Source organism: Tamandua tetradactyla, chromosome 17, assembly GCF_023851605.1.
Source record: "Tamandua tetradactyla isolate mTamTet1 chromosome 17, mTamTet1.pri, whole genome shotgun sequence".
In the NCBI taxonomy this organism is placed as follows: domain Eukaryota; kingdom Metazoa; phylum Chordata; class Mammalia; order Pilosa; family Myrmecophagidae; genus Tamandua; species Tamandua tetradactyla.
In genome coordinates this window covers 49,462,552-49,475,722 of record NC_135343.1, presented here as the reverse complement: position 1 = coordinate 49,475,722, position 13,171 = coordinate 49,462,552, and the positions used below count along the sequence as shown (strand labels likewise).

General features: G+C 42.6%; 1 long non-coding RNA gene across 1 annotated transcript; it reads right to left on the bottom strand.

Annotated features, from left to right (window-relative positions):
- Window positions 1-7,179: 7,179 nt before the first annotated feature.
- Window positions 7,180-9,181, bottom strand: LOC143661611 (uncharacterized). The gene is made up of 3 exons (XR_013164726.1): window positions 8,775-9,181; window positions 8,241-8,340; window positions 7,180-7,815 (listed from the first exon to the last, which is right to left on the bottom strand). It is a non-coding gene; the product is annotated as an uncharacterized LOC143661611 (long non-coding RNA).
- Between the last annotated feature and the right edge of the window lie 3,990 nt (window positions 9,182-13,171).

Here is a 13,171-nt window from a genome sequence, read left to right as displayed (position 1 = left end):
GTCATAGGTTTGCGCCTCTTCAACTTTACTGGATATTGCTAAATTATTCTCTAAAATAATTGTGTCAGCTTATGTTCCCAGCATCTGCATGGAAGAATTCCCTTTTCTTCCCATCCTTGTCAACACATGATATTATCTGATATTTTGATTTTGCCACCCCAGGATATGAAATTGTACATCGTGACTTTAAATGACCTTTATCCAATTACTAGTGATTTTGAGCTTCTTCTTATATATTTATTAGCCATACAGAGTTCCTCTTCTGTCAATTATTCATTTGTATTTGTCCCTTTTGTTTTGTTCTTACTGATTTGCGGTTGTTTTCAAAATTCTGGATACAACCGTTTGTTGGATTATGTGCTTTAGAAATCTCCCAGTCTTAGCTTGAATTTTAATTTTGTTCCTGGTGTCTCTTGCTGAACATCTGTTTTTATTTTAGTGGAGTCAGATTTCTCATTCTTTCCCCTTATGGTTTGTGCTTTCTTGTTTCTTGTTTAAGAAATCCTACCCTACCCTGAAACAAAAAGATATTCTGCTATATTTCCTTCTAAAAATTAAACAAATTTTACCCTAAAAGTCTTTACCCTTCCTGGAATGTATTTTTTATTGATGTAGTGAGTTAGGGATTGTGCTGGTTTGGAAGGATTATGTACCCTAGAAAAACCATGTTTTAATCCATCTTGTGAGAACAGCCATTTCTTTAATTCCTATTCAACACTGTAGGTTGGAAACTTGATCAGATTCTCTCCACAGAGATGTGGCTTGCCCAATTGTGGGCACTGACCTTTGATTAGATGGACATGTGACTTCACCTGTTCCAGGTTAGTCTTGATTAGTTTACTGGAATCCTTTAAAAGAGGAAGCATTTTGGAGAGAGCGGGAGAGCCAGGAGAACCAAGAGAGACCATACATCAGAGACATTTGAAGATGAAGAAAGCAAATGCCCCTGTGGGAGCTTCATGAAACGAGAAGCCTGGAGAGAAAGCTAGAAGATGTCGCTATGTTCACCATGTGCCTTTGTAGTTGACAGAGAAACCCTGAAATTCATCGGCCTTTCTTGAGTGAAGGTAACCTCTTATTGGTGCCTTAATTTGGACGTTTTTAAAGACTTGCTTTAATTGGGACATTTTCACGGCCTTAGAACTGGAAATTTGCAGCTTAATAAATTCCCCCTTTTGAAAGCCATTCTGTTTCTCGTATATTGAATTTCAGCAGCTAGTAAACTAGAACAGGGACCTAATTTCATTTTTTTCCATGGGGATAACCAGTTGTTCTAGTATCATTTATTAAATAGTCCTTCCTTTTCTCCATGGCTTTGCAGAGCCATCTCTGCTGCTTTTCAAGTATGTCTTGTACTCTATTTCATTCCAGTCATCTATTCCTGGACCATGACAGCAATCTTAGTTAACGTAGCTTTGTAATGAGTTTTGAGATCTGGTAGATAAATCTCTCTACTAGTGTCTTCAAAAACTGTCTCAGCAGTTCTTGGTTCTGGGCTCTACTTTATGCAACACACTGAGAGTAAACAACGGCCTGGAAGGACCTCTGTCAGTTCCTCCATGTTGTAGAATTGCTCCTTCCCCCCCTGGGAAGGAACAATTAGTTAGTTCCCTAACTTCATGTACAGTCAGGAAACATGACTATCTATGTACACAGAGAGTGAGGGGGCTAATATCAATTCATACACAGATATTTATAAAACTTAATTTTCTTCTTTACTTCTTTTAGGTGAAAATGATATGGAAACAGTTTTACTATTTTCTTCTCATACCTTAGTTGATGCTTTTATACTTCCTGGGAGTGTGAACCCCATTTTGAAGACCTCTTGTCTACATCAGTGGGCTGCATTTAAAATAACAGATTCCTGACCCTGCCATATCACTAAATCAGAGTGTCTAAAAACATATCCTGAAGATTTGTATTTTTAATAAAAACTTTTGATAATTACCCTGTTACACTTCCAAGTTCAGGAACCATTGTGCTAGTTGGTTTAGCATACCAAAATGGCTCATCATCCTAGGAGTGTCATGAGAGTTGCTGGCCTCTGGGTGGCGCTCAGGTTTCTCTGTCCCCACCCACCACCCACCCTTCCTGATTTCCTGCCAGGACAATCAGGGGCCAAATCCTGCCCACCTCTCTTTGTGCAGCTGGTAAGCTGAGTGGGTGTGTGTTTGGTTTTTTTTCATTTTCAAATGGTTGAAACAAATCAAAAGAAAAATACTATTTTGTAATGTGAAAATTATATGAAATTCAAATTTTGGTGTCCTTAAATAAAGTTTTACTGTACTACAACCATACCCATTCATTTCCATATTATCTATGGTTTCTTTCATACTACAATGACAATTGAGTACTAAGTGACAGCCGCACTAATTGTGATAACCATCTTCATGTCACATTGGGTAAACTGAGGCACAGAGTGGTTAGTCACTCTATTAGTATGTGGTAGAACCAGTGCTGGAACCCTAGCAGTCTGGAGATACTTGGGCCTGCCAGGTTTTTTTGTTTCGTATGCTGTGTGGTGGGGTCACATTTCATTATTTTTCCATATGAGTATCCCCTTATTGCAGCACCATTTGTTGAATTTTTGTTTGTTTGTTTGTTCGTTTGGCTTTTTGCTTGTTTTTTGGGGGGACGTGCATGGACCGGGAATCGAACCTGTATTTCCCGCAAAGCAGGCAAGAATTTTACCACTGAATACCTTTGCATCCCCCTGCCAGGGCTTTAACATGGCTTTAACCCCAGGGACTTGGGCCCAAGAGCCTTGTGGAAGAGCTTGAGAGGAAAGGGGTAGAGCCACTCATGAGCGTTCACTGCTCAGAACTGAGGCTGCCATGAAAGCTTCATCCTTGGGTCCATGTTCCAGCACTGGCCCTGCCCGTCACCCTAGACCAGGGGTTGGCAAACTATTTCTCCAAAATGGCCAAGTAGTAAATATTTTAGGCTTTGCAGGTCTTCACCAAGGCATTCCAGAGGGATGCCTAGGAGCAAACGAGTTATTAAGAGAAAAACTCCAGGAACAGAGCCTGGGGCATTGCAAGAACTACATGGGCCATTGCTACTATTCTTACTGGGTAGTTTTCTTTCCACAGTTTAGAACTCATGCAGGGTTATTGCTTGGCTCTCCAGTGCTTTTTTATAAGCCTGTAGAAACCCAGTAGGTGTCAAGCACTGCCTTTAGGACCTAATGGCATAGGCCAGCTCTTTAGAACCTAATGGCATAGGCCAGCTGCCCCAGCTTTGGAGAGCAGTGACCTCCCTGCTGGTCAGACACACTTCTTCCTTGAGCTCATCTGATTTACCATCAGAGAACCAAGACCTAGAGGACTAAAGTTAGCATTGGACCCTTTTGGGGGAGAGGGCTAGGAAAGTCACTGCGCCTGTTTGTCATTCTAAATCTTTGTTTGAAGTCCATGAAGTCACGGGGAGACATGTCAAGGTCATCATCTGATTGGGCTGGTAAAGGGCCTGATTTTCCCATGTCCTTATACTAGGCTGGTGTCTGGTACATTCTATAGGCCAAGCATCCTGCGTTCCAGGCAAAGCATGATCTCTCAAAATGTTTTCTCACTGGATATATCCTGTAACAAAATTATATGTCTGGCCCTACCACCCTGAATGTAGAAATCCTCCATATCTCACTAGCATTTGCTCCTCACGATGGAGATCCTGGGTCCTTCCCTTGAAGCTCTTCTATGCATTAAGATCTTTCTGCAGCCCAGGCAGACTGGACTGAAAGAGAATTTCTTCAGGATCTCAGTAACTTACTACCTGTTTCTGGTCTGCTCTCCACTTTTCCATCTGGTACTCTTAGATAGACCTCAAGCCACTAATAACACCTAGTAGGTGTCATTTTATATCAAGCCATTTTCAAATTCTTATTCTCATTTTTTTTCCCCCTATAAATCTAAACGTACTATGGAATGGACATTATATTTGTAAACAGGTGAGAGAGCTCCCTCTCCTGGTCATACACACAATTGCTGCTGACTCTTGGCATGAAGACAACTAGTTTTTACATTATTTATTGAAACGGAAAATAATACCTTTTTGGTTAAAACTGTCTTTACAATACTGTTGATCTTTCTTTAGGATGAACTGTCACCAAGCATCTGCCTCTTCTTTGCTTTCCTTTCTCTTTTGCCCAAAGCAACAGAACGAACACTGACTCATCCTGCTAATGACCAAAACAGCACCAGGCTGTTGTCAGCTTTTTCACCGCAGGGATGTGGACAACTGTGCAGAGCCAGCAGGCAGGGCCACAGTGCCCTTAACTTGGTCCCTTGATGGGGAAGTTCATTCTAAACCAATTTGATGGTAGACCCAGGCTCAACACGTGCTTGACACAGATGGGCATAATTTCTGTGGCTTCCTGACACGGGTCATCTTTCTAATGCTTCTCTGGAGAGAAATTCTTTAGAGGTCCTACAACTTGTTCCAATCGTGGGTTGGGTGATAGGAACAAGCAGGGGTTACTGTGACTATAAATACTGGGATGCAGAGGGAATAACGCTGGAGAGATGAGCTGGGACAGGTTGAATGGGTCTGCATGTAGACTTTATCCAGAGACAAAGGGTTATAATCTTAGATGTCTGCAGGGAGCAGGCAGATCTGAGAGTGAATGAGGCAGCTGGGTGGAATGAGAACCAAAAGATATTTGCAAAAATGTCTGAATATGTAGTCACTCTGGATGCCTGGTTTTCCTTTATTGTCATTTACGGTTGTCTCGTCCAACCTAATTCCGCAGCATTTGTGTGTGTGCATTTAGCAATTTGTCTTTATTGAGTCTTTCTAAGGCATTCAATACTGTCTTTTTTGCAATCACATTTTGTCAGGTTATGGAATATTTAATTACAGTGTATAGAAAATGACAAGTAGAGTTGGATGAGGAGCAAGTACAGCTCCGTCTTGGTAAGTACACAACTCAAGTGATGGGAGCAAAGGGTCGGGTGTTCTAAAGACTGATCTACCGGGCCGGAGCATGAGTCAGTGGGTTTTACAGAGAGAGAATGGGGAATACTGGGGTTAATCTCCTGGTTCATTGAGACTGTTTAAAGAGAGCTCCTTCTATAATGTAGATTTTATGAATATAAATGTAATGACATTCATTTTCAAATAATAAATTCTATTTTGTAAAATCAACCTGTAAAATGAAACGTAATTACTTCTCGAAGAAACAGAACCGCTGTTCCTACCTTTTTGCTTATTACAAGAACAGAAAGCCAGGCACAGGCACATCTTTCTCATTTTTCAAATAAAAAATAGAATGCCATATTAAAACGGGACGCTCCGTCTTCTATCGAGTCTTGGTGATGAACAGCTTTCACGGTCAAAAGAACTCTTGCTTTTCTCATGGTTTCTAAAATGTGTTGAATTTCAAATGTTTAAAAAATTTAAAATCTTTTCCCAAACCTTTTCTTATGCACAGACGATGATTTGCTGGCTGAATTTTTAAATCACTCCACTGAGTTTGGCATCCATTGGCCTCTTTCAGCATCTTGCATTCAACCTCGTGGGCTGCTCATCATCAAAGTGACTTGAATTCTTTGTCTCGCACTGGCCCGCATGAGTGTTTCAGAGGAGAAGGGCTTAGTTCCCTCTTGGCCCAAGTTTTCCCAACTTCCTCATCCTGCCTCTCCTAGCTCCTCTTTCTTTGTTTCTTCTACAAAATAAAATTCTTGTTCCAAATGGCAGGCCTCCCTGTTTGTTTCATCTTCTTGGTAGAGGAAAGAGTTACCCTCTTGAATTAAATATTTCGCATCCCTCCCTGGCCCCACTCTACCCTTCCTCCTTCCATCTGCTCCCTTGTTTCTTTTTTTTTTTTCTTTTTTCTTTTTTATTAATTAGAAAAAATTAGCTAACACAGCATTTAGAAATCATTCCATTCTACATATGCAATCAGTAATTCTTAATATCATCACATAGTTGCATATTCATCATTTCTTAATACATTTGCATTGATTTAGAAAAAGAAATAAAAAGACAACAGAAAAAGAAATAAAACGATAATAGAGAGAGAAAAAAAAGACTATAGCCCACATGCAGCTTCATTCAATGTTTTAACATAATTACATTACAATTAGGTCCCTTGCTCCCTTGTTTCTTGATATCTTCTTTCCGCTGTCCACCTGTGATCCCAAATCTTAAATGTGAGCAGTACCCTGGCCGGCCCTATTTCTTCTTTCAACCACCCCCAACTGGTCACCAAACGTCTACTAGTTCTCCTTTCTAAACTATCCTCTTAACTTTGCCCCCAGTGTTACTTAATTCTCTCCCCTGAGTGGCAGCCTGGAGCTCCTCCCTTATCTCTCTGCCATTAGATTCAACCCAACGGCAATTACCAAAGTGAGCTTTCTACAATGCAAACCTGTTTCCGTGATTCTCCAAAGTGAGCTTCCTACAGTGCAAACCCGTTTATGTGATTCATCTGTTTAAAACTCCTCCCTGGCTCTTCACCCTTTTCGGGACAGAGTTCAAGATTTTGACCTTGCCCCTGCTTGCCTCATCAGGCCCTTCTGCCCTGGACCAGACTCCTTTGGGGTCCCCAATCCACTGCACGGTTTAATGCTCTTTGTTCTGTGTGTGTCCCCTTGGCCTAGAGGACCCTTCCCCACTGGGAAGCATGGCTAACACCTTCTTATCTTTTTACCCCCCCTGCCCTGTGCCACCTCTGTCCTTCACTCCCTCCTGGGTGCCGTCTCTGAATATTAATCTGCCTCCAGTGGGTAGATATTTAAGGGAAAGTCTGTTTAGCTCTATAAGCTGGGATGTCCTTGACCTCAAACCTTGTTTTGCTCTTCTTGGTGTCCTAGCCAAGTGCCTGCTACTTAATGGTTGGTGTGTAAATTAATAATCATATGAATAGGTGCTCCTTGCACCATTCCCTCCTTTTACCTTTGTGCTCCTGGGGAAAACTGTCATCCTGAATACATGAGACATTCACAGAATCTGGCCCTGTTGAAATTCAAGGGGAGATAGGGGAGATCTCCAGCAGGCCTAAAATAATCCTCTTGGATACCCCAGATAATTGCCACTTCTGAGAGTCAGAAAAGAGGAATGGCTGGTCTCTAGGGATACCTCCATCACTCTCACCCCCCCCCCCCCCCGGAAGAAAACTTGACTTGCAGGTTGGTAACATGGCACTCTTCCAGGCTTGCTTTGTGGAAACTACCCCATGAGATCTGCTAAACTTTGCATGACAGTAAAAGTCACAAACGTTCCATTTATTTACTGAGCCCTCACAGTGTGATGTGGCAACCTTAGGAAGAGAGTTTTCTCAGCAAGGGTTGTAATTTAGTGGGCCAGGAATTTGGAGTGTGGGTTTTATCATCCATGTCGTAAAACATGACATTATCTGCAAAGTAGCTGTCTGCTCACTAGGAGACTTGTAAAGAGGAAAGCTGGCCTCCAGCTCAAGGAAAACAAATGCAAGATTGAGCCAGCCATTCTGGATTCTGGATGACTAATGAAGCAGTCTGAGTGAACAAGTGTAAACACCAAGCGGAACTTATCATGTGCATAAGATTCTCATGGAGCCCAAGAATGAGGCTGCAGTCGACCAGGCGATAAGCAGATCTGGTGGACTGTGTGTGGCTCATCTCTCCTGTCTTCTCCCCTTAGGCAGTCTGAGTCTTCTTGGTTCTCTCTCTTTTGAAGATGAGCGATCTCTGCTTCTCCATCCCATGTTGATGGGAAAGTTTTTAAAAAACAGTACTAAAATTTGATTTAAAAGAGTATCGTATAGGCAGGCCACAGTGGCTCAGCAGGTAGAGTTCTTTCCTGCCATGCTGGAGACCCGGATTCGATTCCCAGTGCCTGCCCATGCAAAAAAAAATATCGAATAGTAAAGTTGACTTTTTTCCTTTTGAAATTGTTTTTAATAATTTAAATACATGTATAGATTTGTGTAACTCCCATCACAATCAGGCTACACACAGTTTCAGAGCTTCCCACATTCCCTCGTGCTAGCCTGCTATAGTCACACTCTAGCCCCCCCATAACCACGGTGTCGTCCCTCAGTATAATTTTGTCTCTTTAGAATGTCACACAAGCAGAATCATGTGGTGTGTATCTTCGGAGACTGGCTGATCTGAATCAGCATGCTGTCTTGAGATAAACTCAAGTTGATGTGTGTATGATAATTTTTTCCTTTTAATTGCAGTGTAGTCTTCCATTGTACGGATGGACCAGTTTGTATAGCCATCTACCCGAGAAGGATGTGATAAAGTGTTAACGCTTACCTCTTCAGTTGCCAGCAAAAGATGAACCGATGTTCTTGGTTTCAAATCCAATAAACTTGGAAGGCTGCTCATAGGCCCAATGTGGATTACACTGCCACCCCTGGAAAAACCAGCAAAGATTGTGGGGATGAGGTGTGAGAATTGGACCAGCTTGGATCCGTGCACAGCCCTGTGGTCTCAGAACTAGAGTCCTGTGAGGAGAGGGCAGTGACCACAGGCAGCAGGGGATGGGGAGGGAGGGGTGCACGGTGGGGAAAACAGATGCTCTCTTAACCTCTTTCCCTGTGAACTGTCCCTCCTCCAATCTCTTCCCAGGTATAGCCCTCTGAAAGGTAGGGGGCCCCACCTTAATCCATGGACCCTTGGAGCTACGCTGCAGACCTCAGTGTGAGAGGAAGGGTAGTGAGGACTGCAGGATGTGTGGCTCAACCCACCCATCTGAGCCAAACCAGCCCTGCTGCCTTAGCATTGCGACATGCTTGGACATCCTTAACAACTGCCCAGATTTAAACGGGTCATCAGAGAAATGCATACTGGAAGCCCCCACTTGGTCTCCTTTCTCCTTTGCCTTCTCTTTCCTTGAAAGATAAAGAGCTTTGTTTTCTTGTTTCCTAAGCCACGTGGCCTCTTATCAGTGCTGCACTGCCGTCAAAATACATTTGTTCTGGCCAGTGCACAGTCTTGGCCATGATTGATTCAGGACTGAAGCCAGGCTTCCAGTCTGTCACCCCATATCACGTGCATCAAACAGAGCTGCCTCTGCTTCAATCTCCAAAGCCGAGAGAAAAGAAAAGAAAAAGCAAGGCCTTTGTGGATCTCACTCCCGGATGTGCTTTGGCCCTTGGTCCCCGAGAAACGAGGAGGTCAGGGTGTCCTCAGGTGTAGTGGAGCAGGTGGGCCTCAGGTTCTCCTAGCCCGCCGTGCAGAGCAGTGCCCTGTGACCTCATATGTATGGGGTCTCTGGGTGGAATTTGCTTGAAGAAAGAATTCCAATGCTGACAACAACAACAAAAAAAAATCAGGCAACCCTGCCCTAGCCAAACATGAAGACACAGAGATGACTCCCGCTTATACGTACCTGCAGTTGGGTTTGCTCCTGTTTCATTTTTCTTCCGAGAGCATCTCATATTTGGAAGTTGGTTCCCTAGGATCTGCCTTGTACATAATGCAGTTATCCCTTTTTGGTGTATTGAGGACAATTCTAAAAACTATTTTTTACATTTTTAAATGCGTATTGAGGTACTTAACGTTCATTGTGGAAAAATAAGACCGGAAAAAAGAGGTGACTAAAAGTCATCTCCCATTTCCACCACCCACAGACAGCAACTCCTAATATCCATTTCAACACTAGCTCCTATCATTGCACCTTCAAGGTATATGGCAAACCTAGCCACTTAATTCCATTTCCACTGCCACTATGCTAGTCCAGCCTCTTAACTGATCTCTTTTCTCCACTCTTGCCCCCTTCCACTCTGTTCTTCTTGGAGCAAAGTAGATTGATCTGTTGAAAACTGAAATCTGAAGCATGACCCCTTGTTTAAGACCTTTCAATGGCCTCACAGACCATTGAACATCCTTCCTATGAGCCACTAGAGGCCATCTGCTCTGGCTCTCGGAGCTTGTTTAGCCTTGTTCCCACCCGTTCCCTATTGTTCACTCTGAGGGTCTCATGTCCAGTTCTCAGTGTTTTTTCCACTTTGGTCCCTTCTGTGCAATATGTCTAAGGAATTCCCTCAGGTGTCACATGTGTCGGCACTCATCCCTGGTTTCCAGCACTGATATAGATTATTTCCTTTTGGATTATTTCAGTGAGAATTTGGAAAAGAAGAGATTAGGTACCTGGAATCATGTTGCTATCTTGCTTCCTTAAGAAAAATCTCCTTCCTGCTCAACAGTCAGCTGTGCCTGTCTGTGCAGTGACAACTGCATCCTTAACACATGATGGTGAAGGTCAGAGGAAGCGAATTTGGCTCTTTTGGGTGCTAGATCACCAGGGCCACTTCTGATACTAACAAAGTGATACTGTCATCATCATTGGTCCCTTCATTGATCTCAACCACAGGTCTACAGTTTTGTGGGATTCCTCCTTGGCAAGTTCTGTGGCACTGACAGAGCTGAGAATGGGAAGCTTGTAATCAATGGCAACTATATGCCCATCTCAAGCATCCCAGTGGGTTAAAGCTAGTGCCGAATATGCTGTGGAGTCCTTTGGTTTCTTCACCATCCAACAGAAGGCTTGGGCTCCCTTCAGGGGTAGACACAAGACACTCATCTTTTCCGCCACTTCCACTGATGCTGCCATGTTTGTCGCATGCTGTGACCCATGAGACCTGTGGTTACTTCTTCGAGATTGTCAACGATATCTCCTGCACCAGTAAACCCTTAGCCTCCCTGACCAAGCCCAACTTGACAGCGTTGGCATTGTGGAGAGATTTGTGACTGCAGTCCATGCTGTCACTATCATATAGAAGGCATTAGATATCTACTCTGGAAATCTGTGGCATGATGGTTAGGTGCTGCCCAGAACGCCACTGTCAAGGCTGGAGGCAAGGCCACACCTGAGCTGAAAGGGAAGCTCACTGGTATGGCTTTTCAAGTCCTCCATTCCTACCCTCCACTCACAACATGGCTGCCGTTGCTCTGACCTGATTTCTGGATAAAGCTGCTGAATATGATGGCATCAAAAACATGGAGAAGAAGACACCAAAAGGACCCCTTAGGGACATCCTAGCTACACTGAGGTTGAATAATGACACGCACTCTTCCACCTTTGCTTCCAGGGCTCTCTTTGCATATTTTCTGCTATAACAATGCATTAGGCTACAGCATCTGTGTAGTAGACTCCATAGCCCACATGGCCTCCGAAGAGTGAGCACGCTGGACCATGGGCCCCAGGAACAGCATGTGTGATTGTTTAAAGGCTTTCTGGACCCCAGAAGGTCATGTTCTTAAAATGAAACCATTTCTACGGGTGTAAACCTACGGTGGGTGGGATCTTTTGATTAGGTTATTCCAGTTGAGGTGTCCTCCAGATGGATCTTAATCCTCTTTCTGGAGTCTTTTATATGAAGATGAAATTCAGAGAAAAAAGCCACAGAGGCTGAGAGAGAAAGTCATGGAAATAAGAAGCTGGAAGCAATGATGCTGGGAAAAGAAGGGAGAGACCAGCAGACACCGCCACGTGCCATGCCATCTGACAGAGGAGTCCAGGTATGGTCTTGTTGATGCCTTGATTTGAACAATTTCACAGCCTCAGAACTGTAAGCTTGTAAACAATAAATCTCCATGGTATAACCAACTCATTTTATAGTACCTGCATTTCAGCACCTTTAGCAAACTAAAACAGCATGAAAATAAGAGAAAAAGTCTTGGTCTCTAGGGAGTCATTGCCTCAACTCTGTTTTTCAAGACAGTGAGAATCTTTCATTCTTGACACAATTTCTGTCTCAGGTTTTCTGAAGAAGCAAAGGGGCCTGGGGAGATGTGCTTTGACATAGAATGTAAGTAACATCAGTAAAGTCTATACTGTACGCCCCCAGCCAAAAAAGTTAAATGAATCAAACTAAAACAGAACAAAGCAAAACAACACCAACAAAAGCCAAAAGCAGAGTACCAAAAAAAAAAAAAAAAACAGTACAAACCAGAAATAGAGCATAACATCAAAAAGAGAAAGAAAAAGAAAGAAAGGTAGAATGACCAGCAACTTAAATTCTCTGGCTTCAGGTTTTCTGAGCAGTTTCAGTGTCTGTGGCCTAGGGCCTCAATGGAAGACTTCAGGATAGAAAATTAAGGAACCAAAAAATATTAGGTTTTCTTTTGTTTTACCATGTGCTGCCAACTCCTGCTTCCACAAGTTGATGGCCCTAAATTTCCTAATAGGAATAAATGAACCCTTTAGTAGATGACCCTGTCGACCCTCACACTTCACACATCACTCTGTTTTTTCATAAATGTGTAGCAGTCAGAACATTCACATCACGATATGCAGTCACAAATAATTTTTCAAATACATTATCATTTAATTTCAGTTCATTTGCTCAAATGGGAATTTGCAACATCTCAAGAATCTCCAATCTTAGATATCTAACCCCAATATTTCTGATAATTTTCATTTGCCATGCTAAAATGAGTCATCTTTGAGCATTCTTACTTTCCCTCCCTCTGCTCCAAGGTCTCATTCCCCTCTATCCTGTTCTATGGTCTCTAACTATCTAACTATCTAAACTGCTCATTCATTGTGAGCATGGTGAGTATTCAATATATATTTGTTGAACGAATAAACAATGAATACATCTACATTTAAATTAAGAGCTTAATGTGTTTTTCTTGTTGGTCTGAAAAGTTTCCTGCGGACTCTAAGTGAACTATTCCCATATTTTCATCCTTATTTGTTCACATCTCCTCCATATTCATTTCGTCTATGTTTAAATCACAGCAGGCAATGAATTGCCCACTGAACTTGCCAAGTCCTTTCCCTCTTTAGCATCTGCACTTAAGTTCTTCTCCCTGCCTGGAATGCTCTCCTCTCCTATACCCTTGAGTATCAAATTAGCTCTACTCATCCCTCACTTCCTGGTCTAAATATTGTATCTAGCCTGTGGTTTTCCAGCTCTGTCCCCTCAGTCAGTATTAATTGCCTGCCTGCATTGCACTTTATAGATACTTCCATTATAGAATTCATGATACTGAATTATGAGTATTTATTTTATTTATGTCTCAGGCTTTTTCCTAGACTAGTGAATCTTAACCCAGACTACATAGCAGAATTACCCAGAGAACTTTAGATGCATTGAATCAAAATCTGTGAGATGGAGCATGGAGGGCTTTGCTTAACAGGAACTCCAATTCCAATCCTTTGCAATCCTTTAGACTGGCTTTGGGAAATTGTTGCCTGAACTATGTGATCCTGGAATCAAGGTATGCATTTTACT